A 21,940-nucleotide genomic window follows, 5' to 3' on the forward strand; every position below is an offset into this window, starting at 1 on the left:
AGGTTGTAAATAAAATTAAGAGATTTAAAGAATGATCTCACCTTGTAACAGGCACAGATTATGTAAAAAAATGGCATCTTTTCAGAGTACATTCAACTTCTCCACTGTCATTTTAACAACAATTATGGATGGTATTTCACAAGTGAAGTGTTTTAAATATAGGGAAATCACAGAATCAAGTCTTCTTTTGTTATCTTCTTGTGTACTCCCTAACACCACAGTTCTAAGAGGATGTCAATGACTACTCAGAATTCTCTTCATCTTTGAATTTATTTATTTCTACTTTTTTGTTTTCTTTAAACTTTCCTATTCTCTAAACAGGCAGGATAAAAACTAGTGGAAGAAACAATTTTAATACCTTCGTCCATTTTTTCTGATCTGCTGTTCCTTCCCTCTTTTCACCTTTGAACTAGTGGATTCCCTGTATATCTAAATATATCCTGATCGGACAAATATATTAAGCAAAAGAAAGGTAGATTACAGGAAAAATAAGTATAATCATCACACTCAATTCTTGTGAACTTTCTCCCTAGAAGTGAGAATGAGACAAGGATACAACTATTCTTACTTCTATTCAATATTTTATTCATTCTCTAACTAGACAGTACAATAAGACATGGGGTAAATGGAGATAGAAACAGCCTAGTGGTTAGATAAAATAAATGAAACTAGTATTATCTGAAGATGACATGATTGTTTACTTAGAAAATTCAGAAGAATCTACAGACAAGTTTTTAGAATTAATGACTTTAGCAAGGAGACTGTAACAGAGCCAAAACAAAAATAAATTTTATTTCTATATATTAATAAAAAGGTAAAACTTAAAATTTAAAACATTAATTATCTTAACAGCAAAACATATCTAACACTTAAATGAATCTACCAAAAGATATGCAACACTCTAGACTAAAAACTCCAAAAGTGTACGAGTGTAATTAAAGAAGAGATAAATAAATGAGTAGGTATACATGTCCATGGATTAGAAAATCAAAATTATAAAAATGTCAATTCTTCCCCATCATAATGTATAGATCAGGGGTGTCCAAACTGAGACCCGCGAGCCAAGTGCGGCCCACGATCCATTTTTAATTGGCCTGCAGCAAATTCCAAAAATATATTTAGTTTACTTAAATAAACCAGGTGAGGCAATACGTACTTCACCTCGAATGAATGGCCCGGCTGTTTGTGTATGTTACCGCATATGGCCATTGGTGAAAAATGTTGAAAAAAGTTTGGATACCCCTGGTATAGACTCAGTGAGCTTCCAATTAAAATGCCAACAATGGTGTGTATGTGTGTATGTAAATAGACAACCAGATTTTAAAATCCATATGGAAATGAAAAATGATAAGACTAACTAAGGCAATCCTGAAGAAGACAAACATAACTGAAAAACTTGTTTCACTATCAATATCTAAGTTATAGTAATTTGGACGATGTGCTATTGATGCAACAATAGACAAGTTTAGCATTTGAATAGAACAGAGAGTTAAAAAAAATAGACCCACAGATATATGCTCCACTAATTAATGATGAAGGTGACATTAGTGTTTTAAGATATGAATGATATTTTCAATAAATGATGCTGGCGCCATTTTAAGGGGAAAAAAATGTATCTGGGTGTCTACCTCATACCTAACCAAAAAATCAGTTAGAAATCAAAAGCAGATCTAAATGTGAAAGGTAAATCAATAAAGCTTTTAAGGAGAAAAATGGAAGAAAAAATGTTGAGGTTAATTGGCAAATATTTTCAAAAGAGACACAAAATGTGCTCATCATAAAAGAAAAAAATGATGAATTAGATGACCTTAAACTTAAGAATGTCTGTTAATCAGAAGTCACCTTTATAGCATGAAAAGAAGTTCATAGAATGAGAGATGTTCACTATATATAGAGGGTGCCAAAAAAATGTATACACACTTTAAGAAAGGAAAAAAAAAACTGTATTAAAATCATAATACTCAATATATACCAATAACAAAAGATGAATACAAACCACGTGTATGCATTTTTTTGGCATCCTCAATATATATCACTGACAAAGACTGGTTTCTAGAATACATAAATGTCTCTAACAAATCAATTAGGAAAACAGCTTATCCAACAGATGGGCAAAAAATTTAAGAAGACATTTCACAAAAGATGATATCCAAAATAGAAAAAAAAAAAAAATATATATATATATATATATATAAAGTTATTAATCTACATTTTGTATCAGGAAATATAGATTAAAATCACAATGTGATAGCATAAAACACACACCAGAATAAAGTAAAAGTGATGAAAAATATAAAGTGCTCTCCAGGATATAAAGTACTGGAACTCTCATAACCTGCTGATTATAGTATCAATTGGTAAAATCACTTTGTAAGTCTGCATTGCAGAATTAATCAATGCTAAAAATGTTCATATCTGATGACCCAGCAATTCTACTCCTAGGTCTATACCTATGACATTATGCATATGTTTGCCAAAGATATGTATGAGAGTATTCATAGCAACACTTGTTATAAATCCCCCAAAGCAGCTATTACCCAAATTCCTATCCTTGGGCAAAGTCTGCTATATTCACAAAATGGAATGTCATACTACATTGAGAGTGGATGATTTTCAACTACATAGAATAATATGGATAAATCTAACATACATAATGTTGAGCAAAAGAAGTCAGAAATATTACACATACCCAGATTCCATTAAAAAAAAGTACAAAACATATAAAACTAATCTATACTGTTAGAAGGGTAGAGGTTACTCTCACGGAGTAGTGAGTGGAAGGAAACAGAAAGCATATTTTGTAGTGTTGGTAATGATCTGGGGTATTTTTGTTTTGTTTTGTTTTTGGATTTTTATTTCAGAGCGACTTAGGCAAGGCTATTTAGCTATGAAAATTTATTAAGCTCTACACTCATGATATGTGATCTTTTCTGGATATTGAATCAACTTCAATAAAAAGTTTAAAAGACTGAAGAGGAAAAGGTTTTGTTTTTGTTTTGTTTTTTTGTTTTGTTTTGTGTTTTTTTTTTCTATCAGTGTCCCTAATTTTCATTGCGTAACATATTTTTATTTTATTCTACTGTATATATTTTCTATTGGAATAATAGAGAAAATTCCAATCCAAGCTGTGCCCCATTGTATGCGTTTTGTATTATATAACATGAGGGGGAGAGTACAAGCTATTTAATTCTGATATTTCCATTTCTGGAACAAAAACCAGAAAGTTCAGATTTAAATATTTTTTTTTATTAGAACCACCCATAGCAAGAAAGCAGGCCCAACATGTGTGCCCCAAATCATTCCTGTCATCAGTCTTTTCAACACAACTGGAATATATAATTTTTCATTTTTATGATGGAAATGCATTAATTTGTTCAACTTTTCAGTCTTTAAAAATGCAGTTAAATATTTTAAGCAAAGACTCATATTGGAAAATGCTATGCTCATTTCTCTAATGGAAAGTGCATCTTCTTTTGAAAGGATGGGGAGGGACGACATACAGTATTCAAAACACAGAGGCAATCTAAACATTATGAATATTGAAATTAGGGTTTTTATAGTGATTTTTATTTAAAATTCCCAAAAGCTCATGTTCCCCTGAACTACAAATGTTTAATGTTTGATATACTGTATCCCCACATTTTTTTTGTATTTGTAAGAAAATTATTGTCCTGATATGTAAATTAGGAGCTTTGTTAGGTCAGATGAAAGGTAGTCATCAGGTTACCTCTCTTTCATCATAAAAGCATATCCTTATTTTCTGATTTTACAAGTCTATTAAATATTTTTTACATTATATTCAACATTTTACTTGTAGATACTTATGAATCCATTCACATGTGCATGTAGTAGCACATATACAAAGTAAAATAACCCAGAATAAAATAATCAAATAAAATAACACAATTCTCCTAATTATCTTGACATATTTATATCATCTCACTCATATTTCTAATTCAGATATTACTTATATTATAAAATTCATTAAATTGCCACTACTGGCTTTGGCTTGGGTATAGAAAGATGGCAAAAATAAACAAATAAAAGACAAAAAAACAAACAAACAAACAAAAACATTGTTTCCACTAAAACACTAACAAAATAAAGCTGGTGAATTTTTAAGATTATTTATTTTATTGAGCCCATCAGATACTTGAGGTCACATGATAATCAAATAACCCAAAATCTGAAAGACAGAAATCTCCAAGGAGATAACTGAAAGGGAGAACTTGCTTGCCTGTAAGATGCCAAATGTCACACAAGCTAGTAAGAAGAAACAATTAAATTTTTAAATGGCTAAAGGCTGAGTTGATAGTTCACCTGTGAGTATAGAAATTTGAGATGTTATAGACACAAGAGAAATTCACACCCACTTGAAGGCTTTTTCCACAGATTTCATTATGTGTTCAAAGGCCAGGTTGGAGGACAAGAGTCTAGAGAAAACCTCATGTATGATGCAAGCCTGGAAGAGGAGAAAATTAGCTATTGTGGAAAAGATAAATCCCCACTGGAATCCTTTTCTTTTATGTCTCCCATGGAACAAAAGCCTAAAGGTTCCAAGAGAAGTATAACAAACACTGTCATCTTAGGGGCATCTTAGATGAAAACCCATTACAACTAAAGAAAGAGAAACAGAAAAACAACAACAATAAAACACTCTATTCCTGGGGTAGGGTCAGAAATACATTCTGAGCCCGGACCACAAGAGTGCTCCTACTGCTAAAGGAGAGGTAGGATCACTGGAAAGACTCTATCCCTGAGAACCAAGGTATAGCACCTGCCTAGGAATGAGGCTGAATCAGCAGCAGAGATTCTCTCACCACTCACCACCAACAGGCTACTAAGTATTATGTAAAGAGTAACAGCAGTCTAATCCTAGGAAAAACATCAAGATAAAGAAATCTCTGAAAATAGGTGTAATGGGAAGACCCAAAACTAGGTCTTCCACCTAAAACTAGGTGGAACAAATACAGAGGGTGTCAAAACAATGTATACACATTTTAAGAAAGGAAAAAACTATTAAAATTGTAATAATATATATATATATACGGATAACAAAAGATGAATACAAGTCAAGTTTGACTTCTGCAATTACAAGAGGTGCTCAAAGTGGTTACCATTAGTGTCCAGACACTTCTGATTACAATGAAGCACTGCTTGAGCAATGTCAACCAAAGTGTCCACTTGTATATATTTTGTGGTACCCCAGGTAATGGGAAAACTCTAGAAGATGATTCCTCAACCTAAACTCAAGGTAACTTTGAAGCATTTGTAACCCGTAGTACATTGAGGGCAACTGTTGCAACAAGAACTCACAACAAGCTCAACCCGACTTGACCTTTGGCACTAAAGACTATGAAAAAGAGGGTGTGTAAATTTCCAAGCATGATTTTTTTAACCTAATTTTCTACTATTCTATATACGATTTCTAGATTTCATCCCAAAATAATAAGACAAAGAACCAAGAAAAACTATACATTGTCAACAGATCACCAGATTGCGCAATCAATAAAATCAGATTGAGTTATGGCAAAGCTGTTGGAACTATCACACATGAAACTGAAAACAATAGCATTAATAACTTGAAGGCTGTAATGGAAATGATGGAAAATATACATGATCAGATGGTAAACTACACAAAATAATACAATGGAAATGCTAGAAATGAAATACACAGTAGCAGTGCTAAAGAATATTTCCAGTGGCCTTATCATTATGAGAGACAGGTGAGGAAAGAATCAATGAACTGAAGGTACATTAATAGAAATTACCTAAATGTAAATGCAAATAGAGGAATAAAAGATTAAATTACAATAAAACAGAACAGAACACAGAGCAGCCAAGGACTGGGAAAATACAACCTAACATATGCTAAGAGATCTGTAAGGGGAGAAGAGTAAAAGAATGGGGCAGAAAAAATATTCAAAGATGATAATGTAGAAGAAGTTTCTAAAATTAATGAAAAATAAAAACACAGTTTAAAGAAGCTTGGAGAACACCAAGTGAGGGCAATGAAAAAAACAAAAACAAACAAACAAACAAAAAGACATAAATTATTCAAACAGTTGAAAATCTAAGATAAAGAATATATGTTGAAGGCAGCCAGAGAATATACCATATTATATACAGTGGAGAAAAAGTAAAATTTGCATCAAAATTCTTGATAGTGAAAATACAATGAAGTGAAATCTTCATAACGCTTTATAAAAAGTCAAATTTGAATTCTATGCTCAGTAAAGTTACCCTCCAAAAATGAAAGAGAAATAAATAGTTGTTTGTTTGTTTTTTCCAGACACAGAAAAACAGAAAGTTCTTCACTTAAAGATCTAAATACAACCAAATGTAAAGAAAGTTCTTCAGCCGTAAAGAATATAATAACAGGCAAAACCTTGTGTCTACACAAATAAATTAATGCTGAAAATGGGATAATAAAGATAAATATAAATGTTTTTTCTTCTTTTAATTTTTTCTAATAGATAACTGACCAATTTAAACAAAAATAGCATCCATGGATGATGTGTTTATAGTATATGTAGAAATAAAATGTATAGTAAAATAGCACAATGAATGGGAGAGAGAAACTCTTACACTCTCACTATACATTAAGTGCTACGATATCATTTGAGGGTAAATTGTGATTGGGTATGCATATTGTGAAGTCTGGGATAACAACCAAATTTTAAAAATAGGTATACATAGTGGGGATAAAGGATAAAGTGGATATAAAAAATGCTTAATCAAAAAAATTGAAAAGAAACAAAATATGGAACAATTAGAAAAAATACAAAATATAGACTTTAATGCAATCATATCACCAGCAGTAACAGTAAATTTAAGTATTCTAAACACACATGTATTTTAAAAGGCAGATTGTCCAACTGATAACAAAGTAAAGCAAGACCCAACCATAAACTGTCTAAAAAACAAAGTTATATAAAAACATGTAAAATAGAAAGATATTGATATGTTAAAGGAAAGTAGAGGAAAAAAATACCATATAAACACCTTTTTCAAAAATGTTGGAATGGCTATATTGATATCACACAATGCAGAATTCAGAATAAGGAATACTGCAAATGATACATACATAAAGAAACTGAATAATGATTAAGGTATCAATTTCAAAGGACTTTATAATAATCCTAAATGAATACACACCTAACCACAGAGTCTCAAATGACATGAAGGAAAATTGATAGAATTGAAAGAATAGACAAATCCACGTTATAGTTGAAAAAAATGTATCATTTCTATCTTAGTAATTGACAAAACAAGTAGACAGAAATCATTAGAGGTTAAACAGACCTGAAAACAATAAAAATTATAATCTGACATACTAGTGATTTATAAAACACTACCAAACTACAAAACATACACATTCTTTCAATTAATTATACATATAACTTTTATGAAGATAAACTAAACTTAGGGCCATAAAAAAACTGTAACAATTTTTAAATAAATAAATTATATAGTATATGTTCTTAGTCCATAATAAAATTAAACTAGATATCAATAAGATAAATGTATCTGCAGAATTTCACATTTTTAAAAATTAAACAATACATTTCTAAATAAGACATGGTTAGAGAGAAAAATAAAAGTAAAATCAGGAAGTGTTTTGAATTGAATAAAAATAAACATAATATATAAAAATAGGGAACTGCTGATAAAGTAATATTGAGAAGGAAATGTATATTCTTATATTTAAAAACAAAGCAGGTTGCAAGTTAATTATTTGAGTTTATAAGCTTATATAACAAGAGAAAATAAAAAGAGCAAGTAAACCCAAGGCAAACAAAAAGAAATAATCAGAAATTAGTGAAAATAAGAATAGAATAATAAATAAAATTAACAAAACAAAAAGGTGATTTTTGAGAAGATTAATAAAATTGATAAACTTCTGGTTAGACCGGCCAAAAGAAAAAGTATGTGTGTGTGTTGTGTGTGTGTGTGTGTGTAGAAATTTACAAGCTGATTCTAAAATACATATGAAAATGCAAAGAAGCTAGAAAAACCCTCAAAAAAGTGCAAAGTTGGAGGATACACACTACCTGAATTCAAGACTGATTACAAAGCTGCAGAAATAAAGACAATATGTTACTGGAGAAAAGATGGACACATAAATCAATGGAACAGAATTGAGAATGTAGAAATAAACCTACATATATATGACCAATTGATTTTTGACAAAGGAACAATGGCAATTCAATGGAGAAACAAATGATGATGGAACAAGTGTATACCCATAGGCAAAAGTGTGAATCATTATTCCTACCTCATGCCAAATTAAAAAATTAATGCAGAATTGATCACAGACCTAAATGCAATTGCTAAAACTATAAAACATCTAGAAGAAAACACAGTAGAAAATTTTCATTGGCCAGGGTTAGGTGAAATTTCTTAGACACAACACCAAAGGGATGAATCATAAAAGAAAAAAACAATAATTGAACTTCATCACAATTAAGGGTGTTTGCTTCTTGAAAGACACTGTTAAGGGAATTAAAAGAAAAGTGACAGACTGGGAGAAAATATACTCAGAGCACTTGTAACATAAAGCACATATGTACAGAATATATTTTAAAATTTCCAAAACTCAATAAGAAAATTAAAACCCAAAACATAAATAAAGATGGCATCATAAAAATGGTGGTGTGAGGTGAGCCTCTTGAAATCTCCCCTGGAATTTACAACAAATTGAAAAACTGTAACTCCACAAAGAACTCCCTGTGCAGCAAACAGGCAAGACTAAGAGGCGCACTACTGAAGTCATCTAAAGGTGGGCAAATTGCGTGAGCAGGGGGAGGAAGAAAAGAAGAAGTGCAGAGATGGAGCCATGCAGGTGCAGGACTCACACCTAGCTCCATGCTCCGAGATCACTGCATTCCAGAACTACTGCAGCTGCGAGAGAGGGAAGAACTCAGACTACAAGGGCTCCGCTAATGGCCCACAGGCTGAGGGGACAGCATATAACATGGCTGAACCCAACGCTCATGGCAGAGACCTCGGAGCAAAGACTGAGGGAAGAAGGCTGAAAACAGTGGTTTAAGCCCTCACTGCCGAGCAGAGAATGGAAACCTTAGGCACTGAGCCAGTCACCCCCTTTCTACCCACCCAGAGTTCATCCTGCTCCCACCTGCCCAGTGCTAGACGCAGAATTGTAGCAGTGTCAGATCAAAAGAACAGAATATTTGCAGTTCTGAGATCTGTGGTCTGCAGACACAGACTCGCAGCCCAACTAGTTCCAGCATAGGGGAGGAAGCCGTGGAAGCAGGCTGGCTGTGGTGGTGGTCGCTGCCATTGCTCTGAGCCACCTCTCACAACCCACCCCGCCCCTGCCCCCACCTATCAGGGAGGATACCTGCAGGAGTAAACAGAACTGCTGAAATACACAGGCTCTGAATCTGGTGCAGGAAGAGCTTTGGAACTCCAAAAGCTCTCCACATCTCCACAGGGACGTGGTGCCCTATGACCCAGACAAACTGTTAACAGAGGAGAAGCTCGCCTTCCAGGGAATCCCCCCATTGTGTGAGAAGCCTGAATAGTGCAGAGACATTATAACACTACAGTATAAGAAAGAATAAAAGGCTGTAGTCAGAGAGAAAATAAAACATTTTACCAACACTTACTGGAAAACAAAAGAAAGACCTCTTTCTATCAACCTGTTGCAGAACCCACTCCTGTAGATGTCTAGGAAAAGAAACAATAAATCATTAATAGCCATGAATAACCAAGGCAACAAGACAGCTCAGAAAAAAAATGAAAAGTATCCAGAAAATGAACTTAAAGACATGGAAATATGTGACTTAAATGACAGAGAATTCAAGATTGCAGTTCTGAAAAAAGTTCAACTAGATGCAGGAAAACACAGAAAGGCAGTTTAATGAACTCAGAAACACAGTCAAAGAACAAAATGAACATTTTACCAAAGAGATTGAAATTTTAAAAAAGAACCAAATAGAATTTCTGGAGATTAAGAACTCAGCAAAATAAATGAAGAATGAAAAAGCCAGCTTAGGTAGTAGAGTTGACCAGATGGAGGAAAGAATAAGTGACATTGAAGGATGGAAATCTGGAAATAACAAGGATGGAAGAAGAAAGAGACTTGAGACTTAAAAGAAATGAAAGAACTTTCTGACTCCATCAGAAAGAGCAATATAAGAATAATGGGCATACCAGAGGGAGAAGAAAGAGAGAAGGGGAACAGAGAGTATATTCAAACAAATAGTCAACAAAAACTTCCCCAACATGTGGAAAGAACTAGATCCTTGAATCCAAGAAGCAAATAGAACACTTAATTACCTCAGCCCCAACAGGCCTTCTCCAAGGCACATTGTACTGAAGCTGTCAAAAATTAATGACAAAAAAAGAATCCTCAAGGCAGTCAGGGAAAAGAAGACAGTAACCTTACAAAGAACAGCCCATTAAATTATCATCAGATTTTTCAGCAGAAACTCTACAAGTCAGGAGGGAGTGGAATCAAATATTCAAACTACTGAAAGAGAGAAATTATGAACTAAGAATAATATATCCAGCAAAGATATCCTTTAGGTATAAGGAAGAATAAAGAACTTTCCAGACATAGAGAAGCTGAGGGAATTTCCTAACACACGACCTGTACTACAACAAATACTGAAGAAAGCTATTCAACCAGAGTAAATAAAGATCATTTGTGACAACCAAAATATAAAATGGGGGCGAGTAAAGGCCTGAACCAGAATATGGGAATGGAGAAAATAAGCATGCTGAAGAAAATAAAATACTCTAAATATGAAACTTTCTTTTACACAAACTTAAGGGTAACCATTAAAAAAAACAAACAAACAAAAAACCCAGAACTGAAATACATAATGTGATAAAACAAGAAACAGAGGGAAAAAATCATAGAATACCACCAGACAGAAATAATAAACAGCAACAAAAAGGCAAAGAAACAATAGAGACACAGTCTTACCAGAAAATCAAAGATAGAATGATAGGAAATCCTCACATATCAATAATCACCCTAAATGTAAATGGACTGAACTCACCAATAAAAAGGCACAGAGAAGCAGAGTGGATCAAAAAACTAAACCCAACTATATGCTGCCTCCAAGAGACACATCTCAGCTACAAGGACATACAAAGACTCAAAGTGAAAGGGTGGAAATTGACAATCCAAGCAAATGGTATCCAGAGAAAATCAGGGGTAGCCATACTGATATCAGAAGAAATGGACTTCAGGATAAAAAAAGTAACAAGAGATAAAGATGGACGTTTCATAATGATAAAGGAGACTATACAACAAGAAGACATAACAGTCATCAATTATTTATGCCCCCAACCAGGGAGCACTGAAATATACCAAGCAACTACTAACAGAACTAAAGGAAGAAACTGACCAAAATACAATTATAGTAGGGGACTTAAATACATCATTGACAGCTATGGATAGATCATCCAAACAAAAAATAAATAAAGAAATAGCAGCCCTAAATGGCACATTAGAAGAAATGGACATAATTGACATTTATATAGTACTCATCCTAGAATATAAGACTGTACATTTTTTTTCCTAGCGTACATGGAACATTCTCAAGGATAGACCATATATTGGAACATAAAACTAGCCTCAGCAAATTTAAGAATATTGAAATCCTACCAAGCATATTCTCTGATCACAAGCTTTGAAATTGGATAACAATGGCAAAAAGAAAGAAGGAAAAACCACAAATATGTGGAGATTAAACAACATACTTTTAAAGAATGACCAGGTTAAAGAAGAAATAAGAGGAGCAATCAAAAGATACATTGAAACAAATGAGAATGAGAAGACATCCTACCAAAATTTTGGGATGCAGCAAAAGCAGTTTTCAGAGGGAAATTTATGCCATTACAGGCCTATCTCAATAAACAAGAAAAATCCCAGATAAATACCCTCACATTACACCTTACAGAACTAGAAAAAGAACAAATGAAACCCAAGGTCAGTAAAAAAAGGAAATAATAATAAAAATAAAATCAGAACTAAATGAAATAGAAAACAAAAAGACAATAGAAAAAAATTAATGTGACAAAGAGCTGATTCTTTGAAAAGATTAATTGACAAACCCTCGGCTAGACTCACTAACATAAAAAGAGAAAAGACACTAATAAACAAAATCAGAAGTTAAAGAGGGGAACTTATCACAGATGCCACAGAAATACAAAAGATCATCTAAAATTACTATGAAGGACTATATGTCACCAAATTCAATAACTTAGAAGAAATGGACAAGTTGTTAGAAACCTATACCTTCCTAGGCTGAATCACAAAGAATTGGAAAATCTAAATAGACCGATCACCAGTAAGGAAATTGAATCAGTCATCCAAAACCTTCCCAAAAGCAAATGTCCAGGACCAGAGGCTTCACTAATAAATTCTACCAATCCTTCAAAGAGGATCTAACACCTGTCCTACTCAAACTCTTCCAAAAAATTAAAGAAAAGGCAATACTTCCCAACTCATTTTATTAGCCAACATTATCCTGATACCAAATCCTGGTAAGGATAACACACACACAAAAATTACAGACCAATATCTCTGATGAATATAGATGCAAAAATCCTAAACAAAATTCTAGCAAATCGAATGCAACAGTGCATTAAAAAGATTATTCATCACAACCACGTGGGATTCATCCCAGGGGCACAACAATGGTTCAACATACGTAAATTCATCAATGTGATACATCGCATAAACATAATAAAGGACAAAAATCATATGATTATATCAATTAATGCAGAAAAACCTGTTGACAAGACACAACATCCATTTACGATTAAGACACTTAATAAAATAGGTATAGAAGGAAAATACCTTAACATAATAAAGGCCATAAATGACAAACCCTCAGCTACTATCATAATTAACAGTGAAAAACTGAAGCCCTTTGCTCTACAGTCAGGAACACAACAGGGCTGTCCCCATCTCCTCTGATTTTCAACATAGTGTTGGAAGTCCTCGCCAGAGCAATCAGGCAAGAGAAAGAAATAAAAGGAATTCAAATTAGGAATAAAGAAGTTAAATTGTCACTCTTTGTAAATGATATGATGCTATATATAAAAAACCCTAAAGACTCCACCAAAAAGCTATTAGAAACAATAAACAAATACAGTAAAGTTGCTGGCTACAAAATCAACGTACAAAAATCCATCGCATTCCTATATACTAACAATGAAATCTCAGAAAAAGAAATGTAAAAAAAAAAAAAAACAATTCCTTTTGCAATTGCAGCAAAAATAATAAAATACCTAGGAATAAACTTAGCCAAGTATGAGAAAGACCTATATGCCGAAAACTGTAAGACATTTTTAAAAGAAATTGAAGAAGACACAAAGAAATGGAAAGACATTCTATGCTCATGGATTGGAAGAATCAACATAGTTAAAATGGACGAATTACCCAAAGCAATATACAGATTTAATGCAATCCACATCTAAATCCTAATGGCATTTTTTAAAGAACCAGAACAACAAAATCATCAGATTTGTATGAAACCACAAAAGACCCCGAATAGCTAAAACAATCCTAAGAAAAAAGAAAAATGCTGAAGGTATCACACTCCCTGACTTTAGCTTGTACTACAGGGCAACAATAATCCAAGCAGCATGGTATTGGTAGAAAAACAGACACACAGGTCAATGGAATAGAATTGAGAACCCAGAAATAAACTCACATAAATACAGACACATAATCTTTGACAAAGAAACAAAAAACATACAATGGAGAAAAGACAACATCTTCAATAAAAGGTGCTTGGAGAATTGGAAAGCCACGTGCAAAAGAATGAAATTGGACTGCTATCTTTCACCATGTACAAAAATTAATTCAAAATGGATCAAAGCCTCAAGCATAAGACCTGAAACAATAAACTGTATAGAAGTAAACATAGGTACTAAACTTATGAACCTTGGGTTCAAACAGCAGTTTATGAGTTTGACTCCAAAGGGAAGGGATGTAAATGCTAAAATACATGAATGGGACTATATCAGACTTAAAAACTTCTGCACAGCAAAAGAAACCATCGACAAAATAAAGAGGCCACCAACTGAATGGGAGAAGATTTTTGCAAACAACGTCTCCTATAAGGGGCTAATATCCAAGATGTACAAGGAATTTATACAACTCAACAACAACAAAAACTAACAACCCAATTGAAAAATAGGCAAAAGATCTGAAGAGACATTTCTCCAAAGAGGACATACAAATGGGAAATAGACATATGAAAATACGCTCAACATCACTAATCATCAGAGAAATGCAAATAAAAAACACAATGAGATATCACCTCATCCCAATTAGAATGGCTATCATCAACAAGACAAATAGTAACAAGTGTTGGAGAGGTTGTGGAGAAAAAGTACCCTCATGCACCGCTGGTGGTAATGCAGGTTGGTACAGCCGTTATGGAAGGCAGTGTGGAGGTTCCTCAAAAAATTAAGCATAGAATTACCATATGACTCAGCAAGCCCTCTCCTGGGTATCTACCCAAAAAATCTGAAAACATTTATACATAAAGACACGTGTGCTCCAATGTTCATTGCAGCTTTATTTACAGTGGCCAAGACATGGAAACAACCACAATGTCCTTTGATAGATGAATGGATAAAGAAGTTGTGGTATATATACCCAACAGAATACTATTCGGTGGTAAGAAAAGATGAACTAATACCATTTGTGACAACATGGAAGGATCTTGAGTTTATAATGTATGCAAAATAAGTCAGACAGAATAAGAAGAGAACCATATGATTTCACTGATATGTGGTATATAAAACTGAAAACAACAAAAGAACAAGACAAACAAATGAAGAAACAAAAACTCATAGACATAAACAATAGTTTAGGAGTTACCAGAGAGTAAGGAGAGAGGGGTCACTAGAAGAGTGTAAACAGGGTCTAATATATGGTGATGGAAAAAGAACTGACTCTGGGTGGTGAACACACAATGTGAAATATAGATAATGTCTTACAGAACTGTACACCTGAAATCTATGTAACTTTACTAACAATTGTCACCCCAATAAACTTTAATTAAAAAAAAACACACATAAATATATAAGGAAGGAAGGAGGGAAGGGAAGGGAAGGGAAGGGAAGGGAAGGGAAGGGAAGGGAAGGGAAGGGAAGGGAAGGGAAGGGAAAAAAGAAAGAAAAGAAGGAAGGAAGGAAGAGTTAAACACTACTCCTCAAACGAATGGTAAATCAGGTAATTCAAGGATGTCCAGTATCATTAGCGATTAGGGAAATGTAAATTAAAACTACAACTAAATACCACTTCAGACCTATTTGAAAATACCAAAAGCTGGAGAAGAGGCAGAGACACTGGAACTCTCATACAGCGTTTGTATGAAATGACAAATTGTACAGCTGCCTTGAAAACAGTTTGACAGTTTCTTATGAAACTAAACATACGCTTACCATACAACCCAAGGATCCTGCTCTTGGTTATTCCCTCTAGTAAAAGGCTAGCCTATGTTTCCACTAAAAGCATTATGTGAATATTTAGAGCAGCTTTATTCATAATCACCCTCACCTGGAAACAACCCTAATGTCTATTTAGGGAAGGTTAAACAAACCATGGTACACCCATAAAATGGAATTCTACTCAGCAATAAAAAGGAATGAACTGCTGCTACACATAAGATGAGTGATTCAGGAGTGCATTATGTAACGTGAAAGAAGTTAAGACTCCAAATGTGACATACTGAATAATTCCATTTGTACTATCAACTGAAAATGGCTTCACCGGAGGCTGCTATCAGATGAGTGTTGCTAGGGGCTGAGGATAGGAGTAGGGATTACCTACAAATTCCCTCCGGGAAAATTAATTTTTTATGTAATCAAAGTGTTCTATATATTTAGCTTAATGATGTTACATAACCATATTCATGTGCCAAAATTTGTATAATTGTACACTAAAAAGGTTACTTTTGCTGTATCTAAATTGTACTTTACTTCTTTTTAAACGGGGGGAAAAATCCTTTTCAACAAGACATTCTCTGACAGACACCGATTGAAATCAGTCTTCCCTAAAAACAAAAACAGAGACAAAAAAAAACAACCTCAATTAAATTAAAAGTTCAATATTTTGGTTGTATTAAATCAAATCGAGAACAATTTTACATATCTCTATGCTCGACAAGGCAATTAATTTCTAAATAAAAAGCTTGCAGTATTTTCCCCCCAATAAACATGTTAGGTGAAATCAGTATGAGTAAAAATAATGGAATATTTACTATACAGTAAAAACTTCAATAATGTATTATGTAGTTGGGGAATATTACATGTCTAAATATACTTCCTCACCACATATTTGTATTCATGTAACTGTTTTCCGGGAGTGATAGAAAGGCCATTATTAGTAACTTGCTTTATTTTAATGACATTATGACAATTAAAAGTGCATTAACATCCCATGACTATAGCCTTTTGAAAAATTGCATACTGAAATGTGTGCATTTGTCTGACCGTAATTTGGATCAGATGCATCATTATATTAATAGATAACATAAGAACATGAAAGAAAAATTCCTCTCATTTTTTTCTAAGAACAAATTTTATAAATAAACATTGTAACATTTCAATTACAGAACAAATAAAATATTATAACCATGACTATTGGAATATAGAAAAAAGAGATAAAAGTGTTTAACAAGATACAATGAAGAACTTAAAAACCACAAATATCTCCAACCCCTTAAAGAGATATAGAAAGATAGAAGCCTTTAAATATAAGCTTTCATTATTAAAAACCACTGGGAACCGTTAGAAGAAGACACACATCTTACTTAGTATCCCTTTGGGAGCCAATATATTTACATTAAGATTACATACATCCTCTTTTTCATTCCTCTACCTGACTCATCAGTACACAGCCTGCTCTACTGTAGCTGTCATTTCCATCAGCTATTGAAAACAATTTGGTTGACACAAATTCACCAGATAATTGGTCTTTCTGCCTTAATTGATTTGAAGTACATGTCCTTTCAAAATTAAAGGACAATGGACTCTATTTTCATACAGTTTTCAAAGGTGGCGTTCATGGGGTTTTGACTAGACTAATTAGCTATTAAGGTCCTTTAAACAACCCATTAGTTGCTAACGGTTTTAGGGACATCTGTTGATGACACTAAAGTTGATCAATTTTAGGTGTAACTTTACTGTTGGGAAATTTAACTGCCAGATAACTCAGAAATTTAAATGAGGTTAATGTTTCCATGTCTATTTTTTTTTTTTCTTTTTTTTTTAGAAAACAGCTTCTGATTTTTCCTTGTCAGCCTCTATGCCAGAAGAACAAAGTGAACAAGGAGAGGAAACAATCAGACAAGGAGAAGAAAGTGAGTAATTTTTTATTTTAAATTTACGCTTTGAATTTGCAAATTTTAACACACATGACAAGTTAATTTTGCAATACTTTTCTGTAAATTTAGAGACTACATAAAATTAACATTTTTAATAATATAAAGCTTTTCTAGACAAAGGGGAAATTAGAAAAACTTCACCCTTCCAAAGTTAACCATATATGTAAAACAAATGCATGTCTTTATTTTTTCTAAATGATATTAATTTTAAATCTGAATACTCATCCCACAGTGCTGGACAAATTCAGCCTTAGTTCATTTTAATGTGTCTGTCCTCCACTGAAGGCAAGATACGTGGACCATATCCAATGCCAGCATTCTGAGGCTCAATTTCTTCAGCTCTAATATAGGTAATAAAAAATTACCAGAGAGACTGCACTGTCACTATGGTGGGTACTAAATAAGATAATGTATGTAAATCACTTATCGTGCTACCAAGCACATTGTAATGAAGTTTAGCTGCTTGGCAGCTACTTATAGATTCATCAGCATTGGTTCTTCTTAGAGTATACTGACATAGACTATTGTAAAACAAAATAAGTGAAAAACACAAAGCACACCACAGAAGTCCATTTTATACTGACTTAGTTCATCATGGGTCTTTATACAGCATCTTTATACAACTCCTATAATGGCAAAATAATGAGGAATTGTAATGGAATAAATGGAGTAAGAGACATTGTCCCTTCTCTCAAGGATCTTATGATAGAACCAGAGACAAACATACATATACAGAAAGTAGTTGTGAGTGTGCATGTTTAATGTTGTATATGAAGTGCTAATGGGATATTCCCACAGAAGTTCTCAGCATGAAGCTCAAAATAATGTTAGGTTCCAGACTGGAGCTCAGGCATAGAAGCAATATTTGAAATATGTAGAGAAAGAAGAGTTTTTCTTGTTTTTGTTATTTTTGAGGTTGTGGGCTTGGTGAACATCCAAAATAATAATAATAATAATAATAATAATAATAATAATAATAGTAAAGATTTCAGAAGCACAGAAAGGAATTAGTAAAGTTGATAATGTGTGGTCACAAATGTAGACAGAAAACAGGAAATAAAAGAGATAAGAATAGATTTAATCAAGTGTCAAATGCATCCTAGATGTTACATATAATAAAAACAAGCAAAAATAGAAAAACACCCTTCGGATTTTTTGGTTTAGTTTCTAAGGGAGCAGAGAATCATTTTCCTACAGTGTTGTAAGCTCCAGACTGTGAAACAGGTTTTATTTCATCAGAAACATTGATTGAGCCCCTACTCATGTCAGGCTAATAATAATACAGTAATAGCAATGAGATGATAGTAATAATAGCTTACTAGCTCCTCAGAGATAATGTTTTAGGGGCTACGTAGGATGGAAGTAGAAGTTCCAAGGCTTCATTCTCTTTCAGAAGTTCAAATCTCTTAAGGTAGATCTCAATGAACATGCTTCTAAGAAGCTATTCCATCAGTTTCACAGAAAGAAGATAGTGGGGGTTTAACATATCTCTTCATATCCCAATATCCACCATACAAGGAAGAAGCTTCCACTGCAACTATATAACCCAGCCTTTCACATGCTGCTTTGGTTGAGGCTACACCAACACACCTGCTCATTTCTTGAAAGAAATCCTAACTATGAAAAGCAAGTTTTTCCTAAATTTGGTAGATTAAATGGCTACTCAGCAGGCTCCTGGGAAAAGATATTATGAAAATTAAAATGCTCTTTAAAAATCAGATAAGTCCCTACTAGAGTTATGTTCCATCCCCTATGCCATTTTGCTTCAACATGCAAAAAGAAAAATGCTGATGGATAATGTTCCTTGCACTGGGAATAACCAAAGCAATGAATGGCTTTTAGAGTTGATTAAATGTTAAAGTGAAGCTTTTTGATAACCATGAGAGCTGACTATTGTAAGTGTACTCTAGCGTCATGAATATTACTGCTAATACATGATAAGATTTTTAAAAGGACATAATAAAGTGTAATAAAGAATAGATCACTTTCTTCCCTTTTGAGGTTTGGAAAGAGCTATCATCTTTTCCATTGGTCTTCACAATGATGGCAAAGAGAAGTCCTTTTAAAGTGAGTGACTTGGCCAAGGAGGTTACATAATGAGATTAATAGCTTAAAGAAATGGACTGCGCGATAGACCTTGATGAGATTAAAGATATTTTAATATCAGAAAGGGCTTTGTGGCTTGCTAGAGAGACTACAATTGAACATTTGAGAGTTGAGATTGACAGAAACTTTTGTTCATTAATAATGGTGGGTGCATCTTTCTGAATACTGCTTAGCTTGGAAGATTGTGAGAACAGAATTTGATGGTATTCACAGTGTATTACAATAAAAATTCAATATGTGGAGTTACTATAGGGAAAACAATTGCTCTTTGAACTAATGTTCCAAATTATATTTCAGACATTTGGTTATTTAAAAAGAAATTTATTTATTAAAAAGTGAATTCTACATATTTGAAGAAACGTGTATTGAAAGAGTAGTGGATTCATAATGGTCATGAGCTGTTTTATTTAAGTTTTGGACTAAGCTGTTATCTGATGTAAAATAAATTATGTATTTTTGACTTTCCTTCTATTGAGATAAACAGCCTGTGTCATATTGATATAAGTAACATTAATAATCATTATCTACATTTACTGAACATTTTGCAAGCGTTGTATGAGTATTTCACTGGTGTGATTTCATTAAAACATTACAACAGTACAATGTTTATTAGTAATTGTATAAAAACTAAGACTGAAACCTATATCTCTCAAAGTTCATGACATATATGAGATACATAAATGTAATACATATATCTTATATAAAATGTATTATATATATTATAGTATACATATATATGTTACTATACAGGTTACAGTATATATTATATATATATTACATATATTATATATTACATATATATTATATATTATATGTATTATATATATTATATTATATAATATGTATATAATATTATACATCTATATGTGTGTATATATATATATATATATATATATATATATATATATATATACCAAAAAAACTGGTAATTTAAAAGGGGAGTAGGCACTTTAGTAAGCTGCAGTAGTACTTAAGATTCTAGTCATTGGCATCTGTTCCCCTTCTTTAATACCACTCTTTGCTAGTGGCATTTACTTGCTCTTTCCTATACTGTTGAAGGCGACCAAAGGTATCACATCTCCTTGCTTTCCACCCCAGGGGAACTCAGCCAAGGAAGTCTCTCTTCCAGAGTTTTGGAAATAGACTTAGTCAAAATAGGAGGCAAATATCTTTGGAAGTATTCATTATGGCACAGCAGCAGCGAGCAGTCTGGGGAAAGGCCAAGACTGCTTCAGGATAGTTATTGAGCTTCCTGCTGAGTTTTCTTTCCACCTGACCCTCCTTGAGTTCTGGTCATCCCCAAAGCATTGACTCTAGATAAAGCTCTTGATAATATTGTTTATGTTTTGTTTTCCATATTAAAAAAAAAAAAAAAGGACAGCAAGAGCTGTTTTGACAGTAACAATGATATTGAAAATAATAATGTGTATAGATCTATGGCTCATTTTAACATTTCAGTCTCATAAGAATCCTAAGAGACCAACATTAATTGCACCTCCTTTTCAGAAATAGAGAAACTGTGATAGGAAATTTACCGTTGGGTTTCGATTTGAGAAAGGACCCATCACCAAAGGCTGAAGCTTTCAGGGAACTGTAAGCCTTCCCTAACAGGGGATGAGAGAAAAGATGGGGTAGAAAAGGCCAGGTGAACAAGTATTCATAAATAATAACAGAACCCAGGTTTCTGGGAGCATGCAGAGCAGTGGGATAGGCATTTCAGAGTCAGGGAATGAGCAAACTTGATGACTAAAGGAGTTTGGTTATTATAGTGGAGACAAATAGTTGTGGCCGTTCTCTTTATAAAGATCCCTGCCAAAAACACTAGAAATGACTCAGAAAATTATAACAACAAAGGAGATGAATAAGTAACTACAGCTTTCAAGGAATCAGCAAATCAACAATTCCCAAGTCTTCAGTTCAAGCTCTAATTTCTCCATTTCCAGAACCCCAGAACTATATCCATGTTAGACATGTTAGATATGTTAGAAATAATTTGTCCAAGGGAGAGTTCCTGTATAGTCCACTATGCTCACTACCAAGTCTTCTTTTCCAAAATTCATCCCAGTCTCAATAAGAATAACAATTATCTATGTGACTGAAAAAAAAAAAAAGTTCATTGTTTTATATCATCACGCTCTGTTGACTTTGCCACCTGAGATATATCCAGATCCTTCTACATCTCCCCATATCCTAACTATGCATAGTCCAGATGACCTTTCTGCCTGAACTGCAGCCTTTGAACTGATCTGATCTCCTTTTTGTATTCTTGCCCATTCCCATACAACAACAAGCAAGATCTTTTTTTCAGCGTGAATCACTTCATGTCAGTTCCCTGTTTAAAATCCTCCAATACTTTTCCATTGTACCCACAATAAAACATAACTTTATTGCCACATTCAAGAAGCCCTTTCCTGGCCTCCCTATCTATGCTCTGCCATTTTCATCAC

This window comes from Rhinolophus sinicus, linkage group LG06 (assembly GCF_036562045.2).
Source record: "Rhinolophus sinicus isolate RSC01 linkage group LG06, ASM3656204v1, whole genome shotgun sequence".
NCBI classification, from domain to species: Eukaryota; Metazoa; Chordata; class Mammalia; order Chiroptera; family Rhinolophidae; genus Rhinolophus; species Rhinolophus sinicus.